The sequence below is a fragment of the Paramisgurnus dabryanus genome, chromosome 22 (assembly GCF_030506205.2).
Source record: "Paramisgurnus dabryanus chromosome 22, PD_genome_1.1, whole genome shotgun sequence".
NCBI classification, from domain to species: domain Eukaryota; kingdom Metazoa; phylum Chordata; class Actinopteri; order Cypriniformes; family Cobitidae; genus Paramisgurnus; species Paramisgurnus dabryanus.
The window spans coordinates 33,119,442-33,138,123 of NC_133358.1; positions in this window are offsets into that span (position 1 = coordinate 33,119,442).

Consider the following 18,682-nt stretch of genomic DNA (forward strand, 5'->3'; position numbering starts at 1 on the left):
GTGGGCAATATAACATGTATTCATGTTTCATGTGTAGAAAAATTTGGTATTTTTCACACAATTTACTTATCTGTATAGCGCTGTTTTTACTGTCCTAAAAACAGGCTGATGTCTTCCTTGTTATGTGAAGTCCCTCCTTCAGAAATACGTATCGAGTTCTGATTGTGTAGTTTGTTTAGTGTGTTGTGATTCGATAGCAGCTAAGCTTAGCAGAGCCGTTTGAGCCAAAGCTGGTGACCGACGTATTAATGTGGGCGGAGTTTAGTCAACGAACTGTTTTACTGACGTCATTAAAGCAGGAAATAGACGGCTGTAGTCCAAACCGGCCGTTCGCTGTAGGCTTTGAAAGAGGAATTCTGTTAAAGAAAATATATCGCCTGACAGTGAACTTTGAGCTTTATCATTTTACAGCTATTATTTATGCTATTATAGCAACATTACACACTAACTAGGGTTTAAAAAATGGGATCAGGAAGAACGAGTTACAATTTGTAATTGTAAATGTGCTTCTCTTTTGTGCATAATGCACTGTTCTGTATGGCTGTGTGTGCTGGTTAGTGTAAACTTACCATTCATAAGGTCAGAAGGATCTGCCCATGATCTCTCCCTTACAAAATACTTCATTTGAACATGTCAGTTGAAAATCAATTAACCCTAGAAGCATGTGACATCTCCCTGTTTCTATGGTAATAAAGCTGAAAAGTTTAATAAGTTTTAAAAGTTTAACTTAACACGATAAGATTTCTTAACCCTTACCTTTCCCATGAAAGTTCCACCTGGCACAGCAGGGGTGGTGAATTATTTGCCCTGATTTCTCATTCAGGTTTGTTAAGAATCTTTCAAATGGCTTCTTCATGAGGAACAGGGCCACTAGCATTTTTGGACCCTATGAAAGAAAATGAGGTTGAGCCCCCTACCATACCCATTCGAAACACAATCCAACCTAGCTATCCAAAATCTTTGTGTGCAATTTTATAATACAGACCTATTTCTTTTGCTATTGTTTTGACCACAATTATCATTAGTTATAAAGACCTACAATGTCCGCAGATAAGATGATTAATTGTGCTAATGAAAATGTAATTGTAAAATACAGTACAGTAATCACATATTTAGAGAAAATGTAACACTCTTAAACAAAGATTAAAGATAATTGTGACCCTGCCTGTGAAAATTTATTTGCTGAAGTATTTATTTGTGATTTACTGTTTTTTAATGTAAAGAACATTTTGTGAAAATATAAACTTGATATCTTTAATATTGACTGAGTAATGTCATGTCAGCGATTGAAATCATAGTGAAAGAAATGCTTGAAATTAAACGTTGATGATTTTTATTTTACAATAGGATTTAAGACTTTAGTCTGATTTTCACAGAAGTCTTAGTGACATACTGTATATACTTGAGCTGTTACACACACCAATAAAATTGTAACATTTCAAAATGGCAAACAACAACAATGTATATTTTCTAGAAATTGACTTTCTGCCTTAAATAAGACTGGGTCAAAAATGCTTGACCAAAGCTTGCATTATTTATTAGCATTATTTATGAAGTGAATAACAGGTTTCACACACAAGCAGCTTCAGTAAAGCAAAAATAACCACAGATCATTGAAACAGGAGAATTAAAACTGTGGAAAACAGCTATACTCTTAAATGATTCTTTAAAAAAGTTTTTTTTTATCAACAGTATTCTAAAATAAAATGAAAGGACAACTACAGCAGATAACATCATACATTTCCATTGATTTCTTAAAGCTCTTGCAAGGTGAGAAGCTTTAATATACATTACTGGACTAGTTTAGCCTTCGTTACATTTCTGTTTTATCACAACTCGATTCTCGACTGCAGAAAAATCCTTCCTTGGCATATTGTGTTACAAAACATTGGGTGTGTAAATGATAGCATTTCTAGTTTATGTTAAAATAGCTTATACGGCTATGTTAATTCAAACAGCTTATAAGGGCTGACTTCACATCAGAATCATAACTCAAGACTTGGAATGTAAATCCATGTATTGCTCCAGCGTCACATTGTGTAAACTGGATTTATAGTAATAAAGTGCACATTTGCTGATGTCATCATAGCAAATAGCAGTAAATACACACACCTTGTTTTCTGCTGAAGTTCTCTCTACCATGTGAGACCATGGATTTAAGAAAAAATGCAGCGTTAAAAACGCAGAGTATAGACGGGACAGAGCTAAGAGGGCTAAGAGCCACCATGGTCCAGTGGGAGATCTGACTTTTAGTATTCGAGCGGACGGTCCTGCGCAGTGTGCATGACGTGCAATTATTTGACTGTGTGGCCCAGAATTGTTAAGTGACATTAAAATTGTAATTTTTTAACTAGGATCCGATTCCAGAATTGAAATTTAAATTAGATTCCCAACCATTCAGAAGGGTGTATACAGAGTTCACTTCTTTTAAACGGTCTTTTAGGAAAGAAAACCCCTAGCCCCAACCTAAACGTTATTAGAGAATCATAATTACTTACATACAGGTTAATAAATCAAGTTTTTATTTTTGTTTATTTGTCTATGTGGTGTTTTTAACATGCTTTAAGACAAGCCATGTGCAAATTCATCATTCAACATTCTTGCAGAGTACTTTCTTCATAAAATTGGAAACATTCTTATTCACACGGTTTAAAATCACCTGTGTTTTCAATGTCACAAACATTCACAACAACAACACAGCTGAATGCATGGATTAGTAGATAGATGTCATAGATTTTATATATGGATGCCTCGTAAACTCAGTTGAAGGATTTGCGGCTTCATGCTTTTTACACGTGAAGGCTGAGTGCTAAAACCTGTTATCATCAGCACTTAAAGATTATTGCAAAAGCACAGTTCAAGTATGCATTGTGTGAAACCAAACTTAACAATTATATATCTAAAGCTTCAATTGCAATTGAGTAGACGCTGGGACTAGTTTGCATATTCATAAATTCACGTATACTAAATGAGGCAAGGGTGTAGAATTACATTCAAGCTGTTTTAAAACATGAGGAAATTATTTTTATATATGCTAGTATGATGCTCAAAGACGAGTTTAAACTGATAAAAGTATGGTCATTAGTTGCATGCTTATTGTGTATATTAATAATATGCCATTATTTTTGTTTAACATGTTTGCCCTCATTTACTAAATGCCACAAAGTAAATGAGTAGTATCAACAAATCCAGTCCCTTTATATATTTAAAGGTGAATTTATTTTAATGTGGTGCATTTTGAGAATAAAAATATTTTATTGGGGTTAAAGTAAACAATCTACTACACTAGATTTATAAGGAATATAATGTTCTTGTAAACAATGTTGTGCTTTATTAGTAAATTATTTGGTAGCATGTATGAATGTTCATAATCTGGCACACAAAAATTATAGAATAATTAGTGGGAGCATTTAATACAAATTTATTATTGATTACTTAACTCCACAGAAACCTTTGCTCCTTGAATTTGAATTGGATACTGTAACATTAAAGTTACTGGCTTGTTTTTTCATTTTTATTTTGACAAAGCATCTGTCATAATCAGAGCTAGGCGTTTCACACATGCAGGAAAATCAGATCCATGGGTATTTGTTCGTCTTGATGCAGCTCTGCATATACTGGTTGGTGGACTTTATGACAGTACTCCATATTCTTTCTAATCCTGCCACATGCCATCGGTCCACGCAATCGCTGCTGGTGGTATGACTGACTGTGATTAATAGTGTTAAGTATTTTAACGTGTTAATGAGTAATGAATTGATCACATGCATTTACGTGTTAACGCTGACAGCCCGAGTTTTAACATAAAATAAAGTTCTAAATGTAGGTAGGTTTGGGATGAGCCTAAACATTCACTCAATCTCTGAGCCTTTGCAGCTACAGTTCTTCCGGCATTCCTCCTTCTCCCCATCTCCTCCTTCACTGCTCATTTTTCCTCCGTGCAGTTCTCCTAAGTTCTCATGCTGAGCCTCTGGTTTGATCTCCTTTCAAGGGCAACAAGCCAGGTTGGTTTACCATTTAATTGTTAAGACTGAATGGGCAGATGCATGTGAATTTATATTTAATTTAGGGATTCCTCTGCGTATCACTTCAATCGAATCAATTCCAATTCAGTTCAATCTAATTCAATTAAATTAAATTTTCATTGTTCCAAAGCAGCTTTACATGAAATAGAAACAAAGAAAAAGCAAAAAAACAAAAAAAGCATGGCAGTTTTTAATTATAGGTTACAAATAAGTACATTAAGTTACAGAATTTTCAAAATTAATTTCCTTTTTTGAATAATGTAATAAGGAGTACTCCATTCCAAATTATATCATAAACATAGTCTAGGATGGAGTACATGGAGGTATTTAAATGTGTTACTAATAGAATAATTAATATTTCAATTCCATTTATTCATTACTGACTTACTTATTCATTTAGCTGACACTTTTATCCAAAGTGACTTACAATTGCTAAATATGTCAGAGGTCGCACACCTCTGGAGCAACTAGGGGTTAAGTGTCTTGCTCAGGGACACAATGGTGTGTCACAGTGGATTCAAACCCGGGTCTCTCGCACCAAAGGTGAGTGTCTTATCCACTGCGCTATCACCACCCCATTTTAATCTTTTCCAGAAATTGAGTAGATGGAGGTATTCAAAAGTTATTTCCTGATAGAATAATGTATTAGGTAATAAGTAGCAATATCTGTAAGATTGTAATTTGACCATAAAAATGAAAGCAGTATTAACATAACGTACAAAATAAAATCCTAAATTAAGCTGTCGACAGTCTCCCAGTAAGCAAGCCGACAGGGCGGTAGAGGTCAAGGAGTAAAAAAAGAAAGAAAACCAGGCTTAGCCAGGAGGGCCAGTTCTCATTTGACTCGTTACACAGCAGCTATTCATGGGTACCAAAGACATCACTTCCGCCATGCCTGCCGCCATATTTGTGTCTGTCTTGGCACAGAACACAGCATGGGCGCGGGAAGTGGGGGGGCTGCAGCACCCCCTGGTGGCAAAGATTTAAAACTGCGAGGACAATAAAATGATAGCTTATAAATATCTCTGATTGTTTGTTTCTGTTCCAAGACATTTTGTATGTCATGCTTGGGGTGTGTGATGAAGAGAAGGATAATTTTAGTAATTTTAAAATTATTTAATTTAATTCAGTGTTTATTAGCCAATCAGATTTGTTTTGACGACGTGATTGCGATTCAGCCCTGCAAAGAGACAGGTTGCACGGCAACATCATTAACTGGTTGCGCGCAACCGAGAGGCAGAAAGAAGAGATGTTCATTGCTGTGTCTGTAAGTCAAAATGCCAAGGAGTTGTTGCGTGGGAAAATAGTACCAACAGAGTCAGTGCTGGGTACCTGATGTTAACATAGATGCGACTATTACGTTACTAGTCTAACATTATAATTCATACATTTATCACAGTAACACTGCAAAAATAAAGACAGAAAAACAGATCCAACTAAAATCAAGTTTTATTTATATACAAACAGTAAAGAACGCTTCAATAATTAAGGTTGTTGCAGTAGCGGATCAGCTCCCCAAGCGGGCTTTCTGCCTCCTGGATGCGCGCTGCGCACCCTGTAATAAACCTGCAACCCGTCTATACGTATAAGCATAACAGACAAGCATGCACACTCACAGCCACAATGACGAATGCATTTAGGCTATCTGTATCTATCAGCTTCGCAATGTCTCAGAAGAGATTTTTGGATTTTTTCAATCACACAGCCCAAAAGTCCCGAGGACTAGCGTTATTTCTCCAACTGACTCCTCATCCTGCATATCAGAAAAAGGTCATCTTTTCAAAAACTATTTAAAAATATAGCCAAATTGTTTCGCGGTGTTTAACGCACATGTAAATGTTACAGAACATTTAAAGTAACATTTAAAGTAAAAAAGATTGAATTAAATGATTAAAACGACATGAAAGGAACTAAAGTGTAAAGCCTCTATGTACAACAAGGAATATGCGCATTTAATAAGAGTGGTGGGCATTTCAAAAATGTATATAAATTATTCCCATTCATCGATTTTAATGTTAAACATCTATAAATTCTAATGAATCTATATGGAATATATTCCGACAATTTAGGATATGATGTTCGAATTTTAAAGTCGAAAAATATCTTATTTTTACACCGCCGTGCAGGAGGCATGGCAAACTGAAACAAAAAATAACACACAAATATTACACTTACGTGTAAAAATAGAATTAAATGAAACCGGTGAATTAAAAGGTCCACTAATCGCCTTAACTCGAGTGATGTCATTCCATGTTAGAATTTAGAAATAGTAAAAACTTAAGCAAAGGAAAACAAAAAAGACGTATAGGCTACTGGCACGAATGAGAATGTATACATAAACTGTTTCCATGCCTTCGACTTTCCTGCAAACTTGCTCAAAGTTAATTCTCCTGTTTTTCTTTTTTTTCTTTACATCTTTAAACTCCATGTTGCACTTAAGCTACAGAACAGCAGCCCCGGTGCGTGATGCGTGCCAGAGGAGACTCCGCACATGACTCGCGTTGCATTTTGTAACTTTTACAAAGCATTTTGTAATTTGTGTAACTTTTTGGACACCTTTGTTACTTTGGCCTAGTCTATATATAATATTTCTGATTATATGGCATAGCTTTCTCCCCACCCAATGAGACTAATAAAGTAATAATGAAAAATATGCTTAATCAATGGCCGGCTAGAGGATAGTAGCAGAAAATAACGACCCTGGCAGAGAATTCAAACTTTTCTATGTTGCAATAGGCTATATAGTTTGTATGCGCGGTCAGCTCATCTTTACTTTATGGATGGGAGGTGCGAGTGAGTTTTTAAAGAAGACATTTATAGGTAGAGTGGTCTGCAGAATAAAAAGCTTGTGAACAACTTTAAAATGTTATAACTCCATACCAACACCCCCTCCCCCCCGGTTGCATCCGCACCCCAGCACCCCCTACTGAAAATATCTTCCCGCGCCTCTGGAACCCAGCATATCTAATGCACTAAATCAGTGTTTCCCAAACACTGTGCCGCAGCACACTAGTGTGCCATGACCACTTGTTTGGTGTGCCGTGGAAAATAGCACTGTCACAGTGTTTGAAAAAGCACTCAAAGCTAGCTATTGGTCACAGCTGCGTGTGTCACTGTCATCAATTCCAGCCAGGATATCATTTGTGTTCATCAAAACAAGATCAAGTTTCACATTAAATGTGAATACTCTGTTTAATACAGTATAATATTCCAGTTTAACAAGTCATGTGAGCAATGCAATACAAGTTTGTGCAGATCTGTTAATGCTTATTGTGAAAATGTTGTGCCGTATGATTTTTTTTTTCTTATCAAAACTGTGCCGTAGCAGAAAAAAGGTTGCGAAACACTGCACTTAATGATTGCATTTATTAGTTTAATTAAGGGATTACCAAAACAAAATGCAGAATACTGTACAATCTGGAGTTAGACATCGGCTCTAGTTGTTGCAAACGTGGAAGAGTGCAAAATCAACAAAAGGGATTCTGCATTATTTGTCATATTCTGTATTTAATTTTCCAGAAATTAAAAATGTCTCATAAAAAATAAAATATAATATCTGTCCTTATAGAGTAAACAACTTGGTGAATATTTTTGGCTTTAATTTTCTAACATGAATGCACGTCATCTTATCCAACTGTTTCTTCACGTAAATGCGGGTGCCGCCATCTTTAAGCTTTCCGGTTTATTACTTCCGGTGAGCCGTTTTGACTGACATAATTTGTGCAGTTATGGGTTGCCATAATAGCTAATACAAACGCAGTAAATCTCTACAAAACATTTGTTTTAACCCCATGCACAAGAGCTGAATTGGTGGTACACATGCACTCAAGTACAAATCCATCCAAAACCTTTCATAGATACTACCAGTAAACAATAAATACAATAATTGTTTTAAAACAACTAATATAATGCTGATAAAAATATGCTGATTTAGCTGACTTATTTATTCTGCTGCTACTATATATATATTTTTACAAAAATGCGATTACAGTACAGAATATATACGACATAATCTGCTTAGTTAATGTTTATAATAGTTTGTAATGTGTTTGCGCATACCTTTGTTATGTTTTAAAATCAAAAAGCAAATACTTTTAAAAGTAAGCAAATAATTTCATAAGCTCATGTCTCCACCTGCGTAAGAAGTCATGTAATAATATTTACATAAAACGTAAACAATACTCAATACATGGAGTAGTTTATTATGTTTATTATGGTTTGTTCAAATAACTTACAATGTGTTGAATGATACTGCTGACTGTGTCAGACCGTGTGAAGCTCAACGTGTTGCAATAAACAAGTCCATTATTTTTTTTTTTAAAGTTTAAAAAAAGCTCAGACCAGAGGGACAGTTGTGACATTTTAAACCATCCCCTGAAAAGATTAAAACACAAAGTCTTGGTAAATTCCATGTACAAACACTTGACTGACTTTCCCATTGTAAAGATACTGGTATGTGCTTTTATATTTGCTCATTGTCCCCTCCGATCAACCACACGAAATTATTGAATATATCTTCATATATCAAGCCACTTAATTTTGTCCTCACACTGGTTCATACATGGCAGGTGTAGTAAATAATAACTGTTTATATCATGTTTTATGCATGCTCCCAATACACCCATCTACCGGCTGGCATTTAAAACTGAAGTCTCGACCGGAGAGGAAATACGTCACATCACTTACTTTCGCGTTTGAGAAACAGGTGGATAGCACGCTGTATGCCGTTACCATAACAGCCCTGCACACCACAGTTAACGGTGAATCACATCTTCTGAGTACGCATAACACTTTTATTTCTACTTTATTTATAAAGTTGAATGTTTAGTTATAATTCATTATTTTCATGACAATACACACGTGAAATATCTTCGTTAAACCTGATTGGCGTACCTGCTGTCTCATATGCAAGGATCTGGTGAAGCAATACCATAATGTATTACAATTTTTTGTTTATTATAAATTCCTGGGACAAAAGAAAGTCTGCGGTCCATAACATATAAGGGAAGAAACGTGCACATGCAGAACTGTGATCTTTTGTTATGAGACATAGGAGGTGAATAGGACAATGTTAAGAAGTGCATCTCTGACATTCAAAAACAATTACAAACCCATCTTTTCAAAAAAGATATTGACCACATTTCTACCTCTTCTATCTTTTTTTATAAACAAACAAACAAACAAACAAACAAACAAACAAAAAACACAAACTCTCTTTTTCTTTCTCAGAATAGTGAAAACTTGTATCTTTATATGAGCTTTTGAACTATTGCCTGCTTATGATGCAATAGTAGTCAAAATATGTTTAAAACATATAGATTAGCAAAACCGATCAATATGAATTAATCACCTTAATATCTTAAAGGACTAACAAGCAGTGATAAATCTCTTAAAGATTGGTGAGTAGGCCTGAAAGCTATACTAACCATAACCCCCTGGTTCTCTTGAGCTTCTGCTTTCACCACTGATGGCAAAGGCTTACCCATCAACATCAATGAACCCCACAGCTCTCCACACACAAAAGGGTCTCTTTAGTGTAAGCTTAAGCTGAATATTTGTGCATCTATAACTAACCCCCTTCTTTTCCTTAAAAAGATTAATCAGGAATATTTCAACCGACTGCAAGTCACAATGTAGGCAATTTAAACATGCTGTCCTTATATGTGTTTTACCTTATGAAAGGTATGTATTTTACCTTGTACAAATAAAAGCAGAACTACATGACCATAACTAAAACAATCCATTTAACAAACATTAAAGCCTATAATTTTTTAATGTAAATGATAATGTTGATATATAATATTTACATGATTATATATTTTAATATTTTTATATATATTATTAGTATATTTACATCATCTATATTATTATTATATAGAGTATGTTATACATGATAATATAGGTTGCTTTATTATTTTTTTCTACACTTACAAAGATGAAAAAATCCTTTGGCTATGTATACTGTGTTAGACTTGACGAGAGTAGTTCTATACTGCACTTGCTGATGTCGTGTTGGCCTAATTGCTTTTGTTGTTACCTCATTTATAAGTTGCTTTGGACAAAAGCGTCTGCTAAATCAGTGTTTGTCAATGTTATTCTTGGAGGCCCACTGCTCTGCAATTTTTTATGTCTCCCTCATTCAACCCACCTCATTAGTAGAGATCTCTTCTTCACATGTTGCCTCCTCACTTTTTTAATCTCTATTAAAGCATCTACTTAATGCCTAATGTAAACATAATGTAAATGTAATGAGAGGTCCAAACGTCAATCACTTGATCAAAGCCTCCCATAGAGATGCGCATCTCTGGTGAAGTCATATTAAAGGTGTTCTTATCGCATCTCATATACTTATTTTTTACCAACAGGCCTACCTGTTACTCTGGTGAACACACACAGCACATATGGTTTCCTCCACCGACAGCAACATCTTGCAAATTGAAAATGCAAAACAAAACAGAACTTTACAGATACATATGATCTGGTATTTCTTTTATACCTCTTTTGCTTTCATGACAAACTTCTCTAACATTTTCTGTGGACTGCACTGCTATATATGGAGCTGGTTTTGAAGTGTATTATTATTCACTAAGGTAAGAATGATTATAAAAACAAGTTCATGTGCGTGTGCATGTTTTGTGAATAGGCAGAACGTTTTTGTGAGAAGTTCAAATGTGCATATAAATTCGAAAAAGAAACGCAATTGTTAGTGAATGAGACCCAATATCAGGGGCGTTGCTAGACATAAAGCTCTACTGGGGCACAGGCCCCCCATTTTTTTTTTTTCTTGAAAGCCTGCGGTGTGCAAGATACAATTTCCTTTGCTTAACCCACTATTCCAACATTGCAACAAGTACTGGGAAAGACAAACATTTATTTAAAAATATTTAAGTATCATCTTCATATATACATATATACAACATAATTAACATGTTTAAAGGCATAACATGTTTGGAAATAATGGCTGGAGAGAAAAAAATGTTATGCACATTTGCATTTTACATAACAATGATTAATAACTTCTTTTTTTATTTTTAAGAATATTTTCATTTTATGACTACTAAAAAATCTATCTTAGTTACTGCTAACTGATTATGAAATGACCTAGAGCTAGTGAACTAAATATTAATTTCATATCTGAAAATACAGAACAGTATAACACAGTTCCCATTCAGTCGGTCACTACGACGTCACGTCGTGACCGACGAATTGGGAACTCGCTTAGAGAGACCAATCTGCTTCGTACTCTACTAAAACGCCAATGAACTTGGCATTGAGATATTTGCATAATGCTGGCGCCGCCCCGCCAGGTGCGTATATAAGCCACAGGTGCAAATATGGAAATTAGCTTTTTTCGCTTCGAAAGCCGGCATTATCTGCTACTGAGAAGCTACTCTCTGCTCTTCTGGGAACGGTTGCTGAAGTTGATTGACAAGCAGTACTGACACAGCGGACGCTCGCAGTATTCCACTGCTCTGCATCTTTTTTGTTTTGAGTTTAGTGTGTGCGTTGCCTCTCCCTGTGCGCATCATCAGCTGAGCACCTAAGAGTGATTTCCCTAAAGAGTGATACGTGAGAGCTCTGTGTCTTTTTAAAGACAGCCACTCTCTCGTATATTCGGAGATCAGCGTCCTTTTCAGGATAGCTTTTCCTCCGTGCAATCTTGGATGCGAGAAGTACAGGGATTCCAGTGACGGTCACGAGCGCTGTCTTCGTGCTATGGCATCGAGCACTCCGAGGCTGCGTTCGTGGAGAGCTTTTGCTCTCTCTGTGAGAGCATAACCCTCTTGGATTGCGGAGACGACTGTCGTTTCTACGGGAACGGCGTCCGCGCCTTTGCAGTGCTGAACGCCGCCATGGTGCGGCTGTCAAGCGCTCGCAGGACGCTCTTCGCATCACTGCGCTGAGTAGGACGGAGGATGCGTCCTTCACCTACCGGCCTTCTCATCCTCAGCCGGTTGAGGCTCCGGTGGAGACTGCAGAGTCGTGTTCTGCGATTTCTGCCGAATCCACTGGACCTCCTTCTGGTCCCGTCACTTCTACAGCATCAGAGGGGTGCCCATTTTTTCCCTCCGAGGCGGAGTCTTCCCGGAGATGGCGGCCGTGCCCGCTCGAGCGGCGGAAACGGTAGAGTTGGAGGGGTTAATTCCTCTCCGCCCGAACCGTCCCGCCCACATGATTGGTACTTCGGAGCTGCCCGGGCCTCTACAGTCCTCACCTCCTGTGCCTGCCTTTCCCGACGGCACGAAGAGCTGACGTGATTTGCGGCCGTCTCGGCCGTTCAGCTTCACCCCTCATCTCCCTCACTAACGGAGCCGCTAAGGGGGGTCCCTTCAGTTGAGCGGGGGGTTGCGATGCAGCTGCGTTCCTGGAGGGACCTCCCAACCCTTCCCTCCCGTGTTTGTATAGACAGTCGTCCGGTTACGGGCGCTGCCCATCAGGCATGCGGAGACGCGGCTTCAGCCCTGCACGCATTAACGTACTGCAGGTTCACCAAACGAGGCTTTAGAGATATACGAGGGAAGCCGCGACCTTCAGTCGTACGATGTCCACCACAGTGTTCAAGATCGCCACCCTTGGCTATGTCTGGCTTATATGACGGAACAACTTCATGAATGCTCCTGTCTCACAGACCGGCCTCTTCGGCGAGCCCGGGGAGTCGTATAGCTCCGCTGCGCAGACTGAGGCGATCTCCTAGGTCGTGCCCCGGCGGATGAGAGCTGCCCTGGTCCACCAACGCCGGCTCCTCAGTCTGCCTCTCGCCGTCCGCGTCCTGCGGCGGCCACCTCCGTTCCCCTCCTCGGACCCCATCTCGGCAGCGCAGGGGAACCGGTCGTCAGCAGCTCGCCCCGCCCGCTTAGCCGCTTCCCGTGAAAATCGGGAGTTTAAGTGGCCAGAGACGGGCGACCCGGAGTGGCAGAGGATCACTCTTCAGGAGACAGTGATTCGCTCCTTCCCCCGGTAGAGGGTCGGGTGGAAAGTCCTTGGTTTGCATATGTTCCACCGGCTGTCCAGCCGGTACCCACTTAACCACACATAAGAGTGCATTCCTCTTTCCTCTCCAGGTCTCCGGAGGATCGAGAGAGCCGTGAGCGGGTACACACCAGCTCCCCTACCTCTCCTCTATCGCCAGCGGGTGTCCTGAGGAGTCCGAGCTCTCCACTGAGGAGACCGGACCACCAGCACCCTCATCGGAGTCTGCGCTCTCTGCAGAGGAGTCAGTGTCTCACACACACATACTGTAGATGTTATGCTGTTACAGCAGACGCACCGGCAGTATCACCTGTCTCGCTTCGCTGCCCCACCGCGGGTACTTCGGTAGTGTCGTTAATTCTCCTCGTACGGTCCCGGGATGCTTCGCTTCAGTTCCCAGCCCGTCTCGTTGGGTTTTACGCACTATCCGCCTCGGTTACGTAATACAATTACCGGCACTCCCCCAAATTCTCGGGCATTCGTTTCACTATAGTGAAGCGTCCGATGCACATGTACTGCGTGCAAAAGTCGATGTCCTGCTGGCGAAGGACGTTTCGAGCCGGTCCCTCTTACCGAGAGTGATGATAGGGTTTTTCCAGCCTTTATCTCATAGTACCCAAAAATACGCGGTGGGTTACGACCGATTTATTTACGCACCGGCTCTACAAATCTGATCCTTTAGGATGATACGCCGAGGCTCGTATTTCAATATTCAGATCGGTTTGCAGCAGAGACCTGTAGACGTGTACTTCATGTGCCCATCTCCCCTCGCCTTAGACCGTTTTTCGCTCTGCGTTCGTGGAGTGGACATACTAATACTAAGTACACCATTCGAGCTGTCTCTCTCTCCCCGTGTCTCCATGGAAGTGCTAGTCACGGCATTTAAATCTCCGAGAGAGAGAGCGTTGTTCGCATTCTGCTTATATTTACGTCAACTATAATGGCTCGTTCTTGGCAAACGTGCGCGAACACAGAGATTTAATGCTTCAGCATCTCGCTCGTTTAAGTCATCAGGTCAGCTGGGAAAAGAGCAACGTTGCCCCGTGCAGAGGATCCTTTTCTCAGTATGGAAATAGACTCGATCGATTTATTGGCGTGTTTTACAAGAGCGCGCAACCAGTCAGTTCTGACTTGCCTCGGTTTAATTCGAGGGAAGTACGCGGTCCCTCTGAAACAATTTCAGAAGCTCCTGGACATATGGCAGCAGCTGCGGCGTGACATCTGCTCGAGCTGCTTCATATGAGACCGCTTCAGCATTGGTTCTACGATCGAGTCTCGAGGAGAGCGTGGCGCAATGACATACACCGTGTAACCATTACACCTGCGTGTCATTTCTACTTTACCCCGTGGTCAGACCCAGCATTTCTGATAGCAAGATATGCCTCTGAGTCGGGTCTCCTGGCATTCTGTAGCATGCGATGCCCCCAGCACGGGATGAGCAGCCACGTATGACGGGCTTGCAGTCTCAGGGGTGTGCATAGCACCCCAACTGCCGCGAGCGGTGCGCTGTATATCTGGGACTTGTACGCTCCGCTATGGAGATGCGAGGGAAGGATGTATTAGCCGACACCGACAACATTGCGACTGTTGCGTTATTTACCGTTAAGGCGGTTTTTGCGCTCTCGTCACCTGTCGCATCTCGCTCGTCATCTCCTCCTTTGGAGTCAGAAGCATCTGAGGTCCCTTCGTGCCATTCACTTTCCGGGGACGCTCAAATACAGCGGCGGCGCGCTTTCCCGAGCTGCGCGCCCCGGAGAATGGCGACTCCACCCCCCAGACGGTCCAGCTAATTTGGAATAAGTTCGGTCGTGCGCAGATAGATCTATTTGCGTCACCGGACGATACCCACTGTCGCCTGTTTTATTAACTAACCGAGGACAGCCTCGGCGTGGATGCGTTGGCACACAGCTGGCCGCGGGGGACGCGAAAATAAGCATTCACTCCAGTGAGCTTAATTGCACAGACACTGTGCAAAGTCAGGCAGGACGAGGAGAGCCTTTCGTTAGTCGCCCCATACTGGACGACCAGGAATTGGTTTTCAGAGTTAACGCTCCTCGCGACAGCCCCTCCCTGGCGAATTCCCCTAGGAAGGACTTTCTTTCTTTAGGAAGGGGCACATTATGGCACCCGCGCCCCGACCTGTGGGATCTCCATGTATGGTCGTTGAGTGCGCGCAAGGTTTAGGTGATTTATCGCAAGCGGTATCTAACACCATCGACGCGGTACAAGCACCGTCCACAAGACGGGCTTACGCGCTTAAATGAAACCCTTTTCGTCACCTGGTGCTCTTCGCAACGCGAGGACCCCAGAGAATGCTTAACATTGTGCTTTTATATATCCTCAACATAGGTTAGATGGTAGGCTGTCACCCTCCACCATTAAAGTTGATATCGCCGCTATTTCTGCTCATCACTCGCTTATTAACGGCAGATCAGTTGGCAGCATGATTTGGTTATTAGATTTTAAGAGGCGCTCGCAGGCTAAACCCCTCGCGCCCTCCCTCTATTCCTCCTGAGACCTGTCCATGGTGCTGAAGCCCTACTACAGGTTCCGCGTTCGAGCCTTTGCAGTCTGCGAGTCTGAAGTTTTTTTTTTTTTTCAATGAAAACTCCGACCCTGCTAGCATTGGTCTCCGTGAAGAGAGTAAGGAATTTACATGCATTCTCTGTTGACGATTCGTGCCTTCAGTTTGGTCCTGCTGTCTCACTGAGACCCAGACCAGGCTACGTGCCCAAAGTTCCCACCACTCCCTTCAGAGATAAGGTGGTGAGCTTGCAAGCGCTGCCCCCCGGAGGAGGGCAGACCCAACCATGGCTTTATTATGCCCCGTACGAGCGTTACGCATCTACGTGGATCGCACACAAAGCCTTAGGACCTCAGATCAGCTCTTTGTTTGTTATGGTGGCCAGCAGAGAGGGAAAGCTGTCACTAAGCAGAGGATGTCTCATTGGATAGTTGATACTATCGCCCTTGCTTATAATCTGCAGGGCATTCCTTGTCCATTTAATTTGAGAGCTCACTCTACTAGAAGTGTAGCCTCATTTTGGGCATTCGCTCGTGGTTCCTCGCTAACAGACATCTGCAGAGCTGCTGGTTGGGCGACACCTAATACGTTCATTAGATTTTACAGTGTTCGTGTCGAGCCTGTCTCCTCTCGTGTTCTTTCCTCGTTAGGGGAAGCACAGAGAACAGGCTCGCAGGTCGGCTTGCAGCCTCCGACTGCTGCTCCAAACTGAGCTCAGTATGGAAGGCCTTCGAGGCAAAAACGCGTAATAAATTGTTTTGCCTTCCTCCGCTGCCTTGGCAGCCTGATGTTGCGGAGCATCCGCTGCCAGCCTCTCACTAGCTGCATCCTCGCGAACCTGTGTTTGGCTCGGGCATCCACATTGCGTCCCACCGGGTTCCTTTGTGAGTATTTTTCCGTGGGGTTAATCCTACTAGCCCACGTTTCCCTCAGCAGAGCACTGCTTTGCTTACACAGCCACGGCTGTCATTTATACCTCAACTACGGTTGACTTTCGCCCACCAATAGCCCTTAACGGGGCGGTGGCTTCCGCAGCGTCCCTATACCGCTCAGATAGGGCGCTTCCCAGTCGCTGGCACTACTGTGGGGTTAAAGGAACATCTAGTGCCCGGCCTTCTGCCTTAAAACCTAATTCTCCTTATCCTTAAGTGGAACCGGAGGGCTTTACGCAGACACTGGAAGAGGTCAGCCCTCAGTGGCGTTTTGGTAGGGATTCCCAATTCGTCGGTCACGACGTGACGTCGTAGTGACCGACTGAAAGGGAACGTCTCGGTTACGTATGTAACCCTCGTTCCCTGAAGGAAGGGAACGGAGACGTCACGTCCCGTCGCCACAGGGCTGCTCCCTGCTGTTTATCGGCCGGTCACACTTTCCGGCTTTCTCAGCGAAATGAAGCTAATTTCCATATTTGCACCTGTGGCTTATATACGCACCTGGCGGGGCGGCGCCAGCATTATGCAAATATCTCAATGCCAAGTTCATTGGCGTTTTAGTAGAGTACGAAGCAGATTGGTCTCTCTAAGCGAGTTCCCAATTCGTCGGTCACGACGTGACGTCTCCGTTCCCTTCCTTCAGGGAACGAGGGTTACATACGTAACCGAGACGTTTTTGTATGTGAACAATGCAATTTTATAGACTATTAACAGAGGTTTTCCTGAAATTTTCCCTCTAATGTTTAAGCCCTGACAGGGTAGGATGTTATGTGTCTTTACTCCCTTAAATTCATCATCTCTCATTTTTCCTTCCCTTTTCCTGCTTTGCACAAAACATTTCTGATGTCCATCACATGCGTCAATGAGATTTTCATTATTATTTAGAAACTTACTTTAGTCTCGCCATGTTTTCATAAACCAACTCAATCGCGTGTACTTTGTATGCGGCTGCGCACGGCAAAACAGTCGCGTGCACGCCTCAATTCATGTCCGCGTCCGCGCACCCATTCATGTCCGTGCGCCGACGTGGACATGAATTGAGGCGTGCACGCGTCAGTGCGACTGTTGCGTCGCTTTTTCAAACGTGAATTGGGTAACTACATTGCATATAGATCCGTTTTGCCGCGATTGTCTTTGTAAAGGAATAAACTAGTTAACTGCTAAATGTAAACTTGAGATTTACACAGGGGCACAAAAGATTTACACTGGGGCACGTGCCCCAGTAAAAGGGGTCTAGCGACGCCCCTGCCCAATATCCTTGTGTGAATGGTATTTTTGCTAATGTAATTAGGTAATTATTATTGTTTTAGCAAGAATGCTCTTGTGCATGACTTTTTCTAAAGGTATACCTTACTGTTCATTACCAAGTTTCACTTGAATGGTTCATTACATAATCCGACTTTTGTAAATGTGACATTAATTAAGTATTTAATCTGAAAATGAATTTGTCCCTTAACAATAGTTAAAAGATATTGTAAACACTTCTTGACATTTTGACTTAATCTACATCAAATAATAATCAGTCACATAACATCTGCTAAATAAGCATTTTTCCTTACATTATTTAAAAGATAGATTTAGAGAAATTCAGAATACTTGCAGTGAGGCCCGTCCGAAGTCATATTGGGTCCGATTAAAGTCTACAGTATTGCCTGGATTTGTAACCTAATTACACAACAGCAGCCCTTGCTGTGCTATATTTATGATTATTCCATATAAGAACAGGCTGTTTATAACTTTAAGAGTCATAACATCATTCATTAACATGATTCCAGTTTAAGTGCAGTGATCACTATGCCAAATATCATCTGCCAAAGATATTATTTTTCATTTGGATGGATGAACTACTTAGGTCCATATCTGGTAATACATCTGTTGTAAGATTTAAATTTCATCTCCTGATGGCAAAATATGCCTGCCAGTTTTTTTTTTTTTTAATTGACCAACAGCAAAATCTAACAAAATATATTTAAAAGTCTTTATTGCATGGTAAAAGCATGAATGTGCATGTAACATGTAAAATGGCAAAATAAGGAAACACTTGAGATTTTATAGGGCAAATTCCAGGATTACAAAAATCTTAACACAAACATTGGATTTTGTTGAATGTAGGAGTTTTCAGTACATCAGTCTGTCTTGTGACATGTGCTTGGACTCGAAAGTGATGAGTGTAAAAAATAATCAAAAAGACATAAACGTAAAAACTTTAGTATACTGGCCATCTGGCTGGA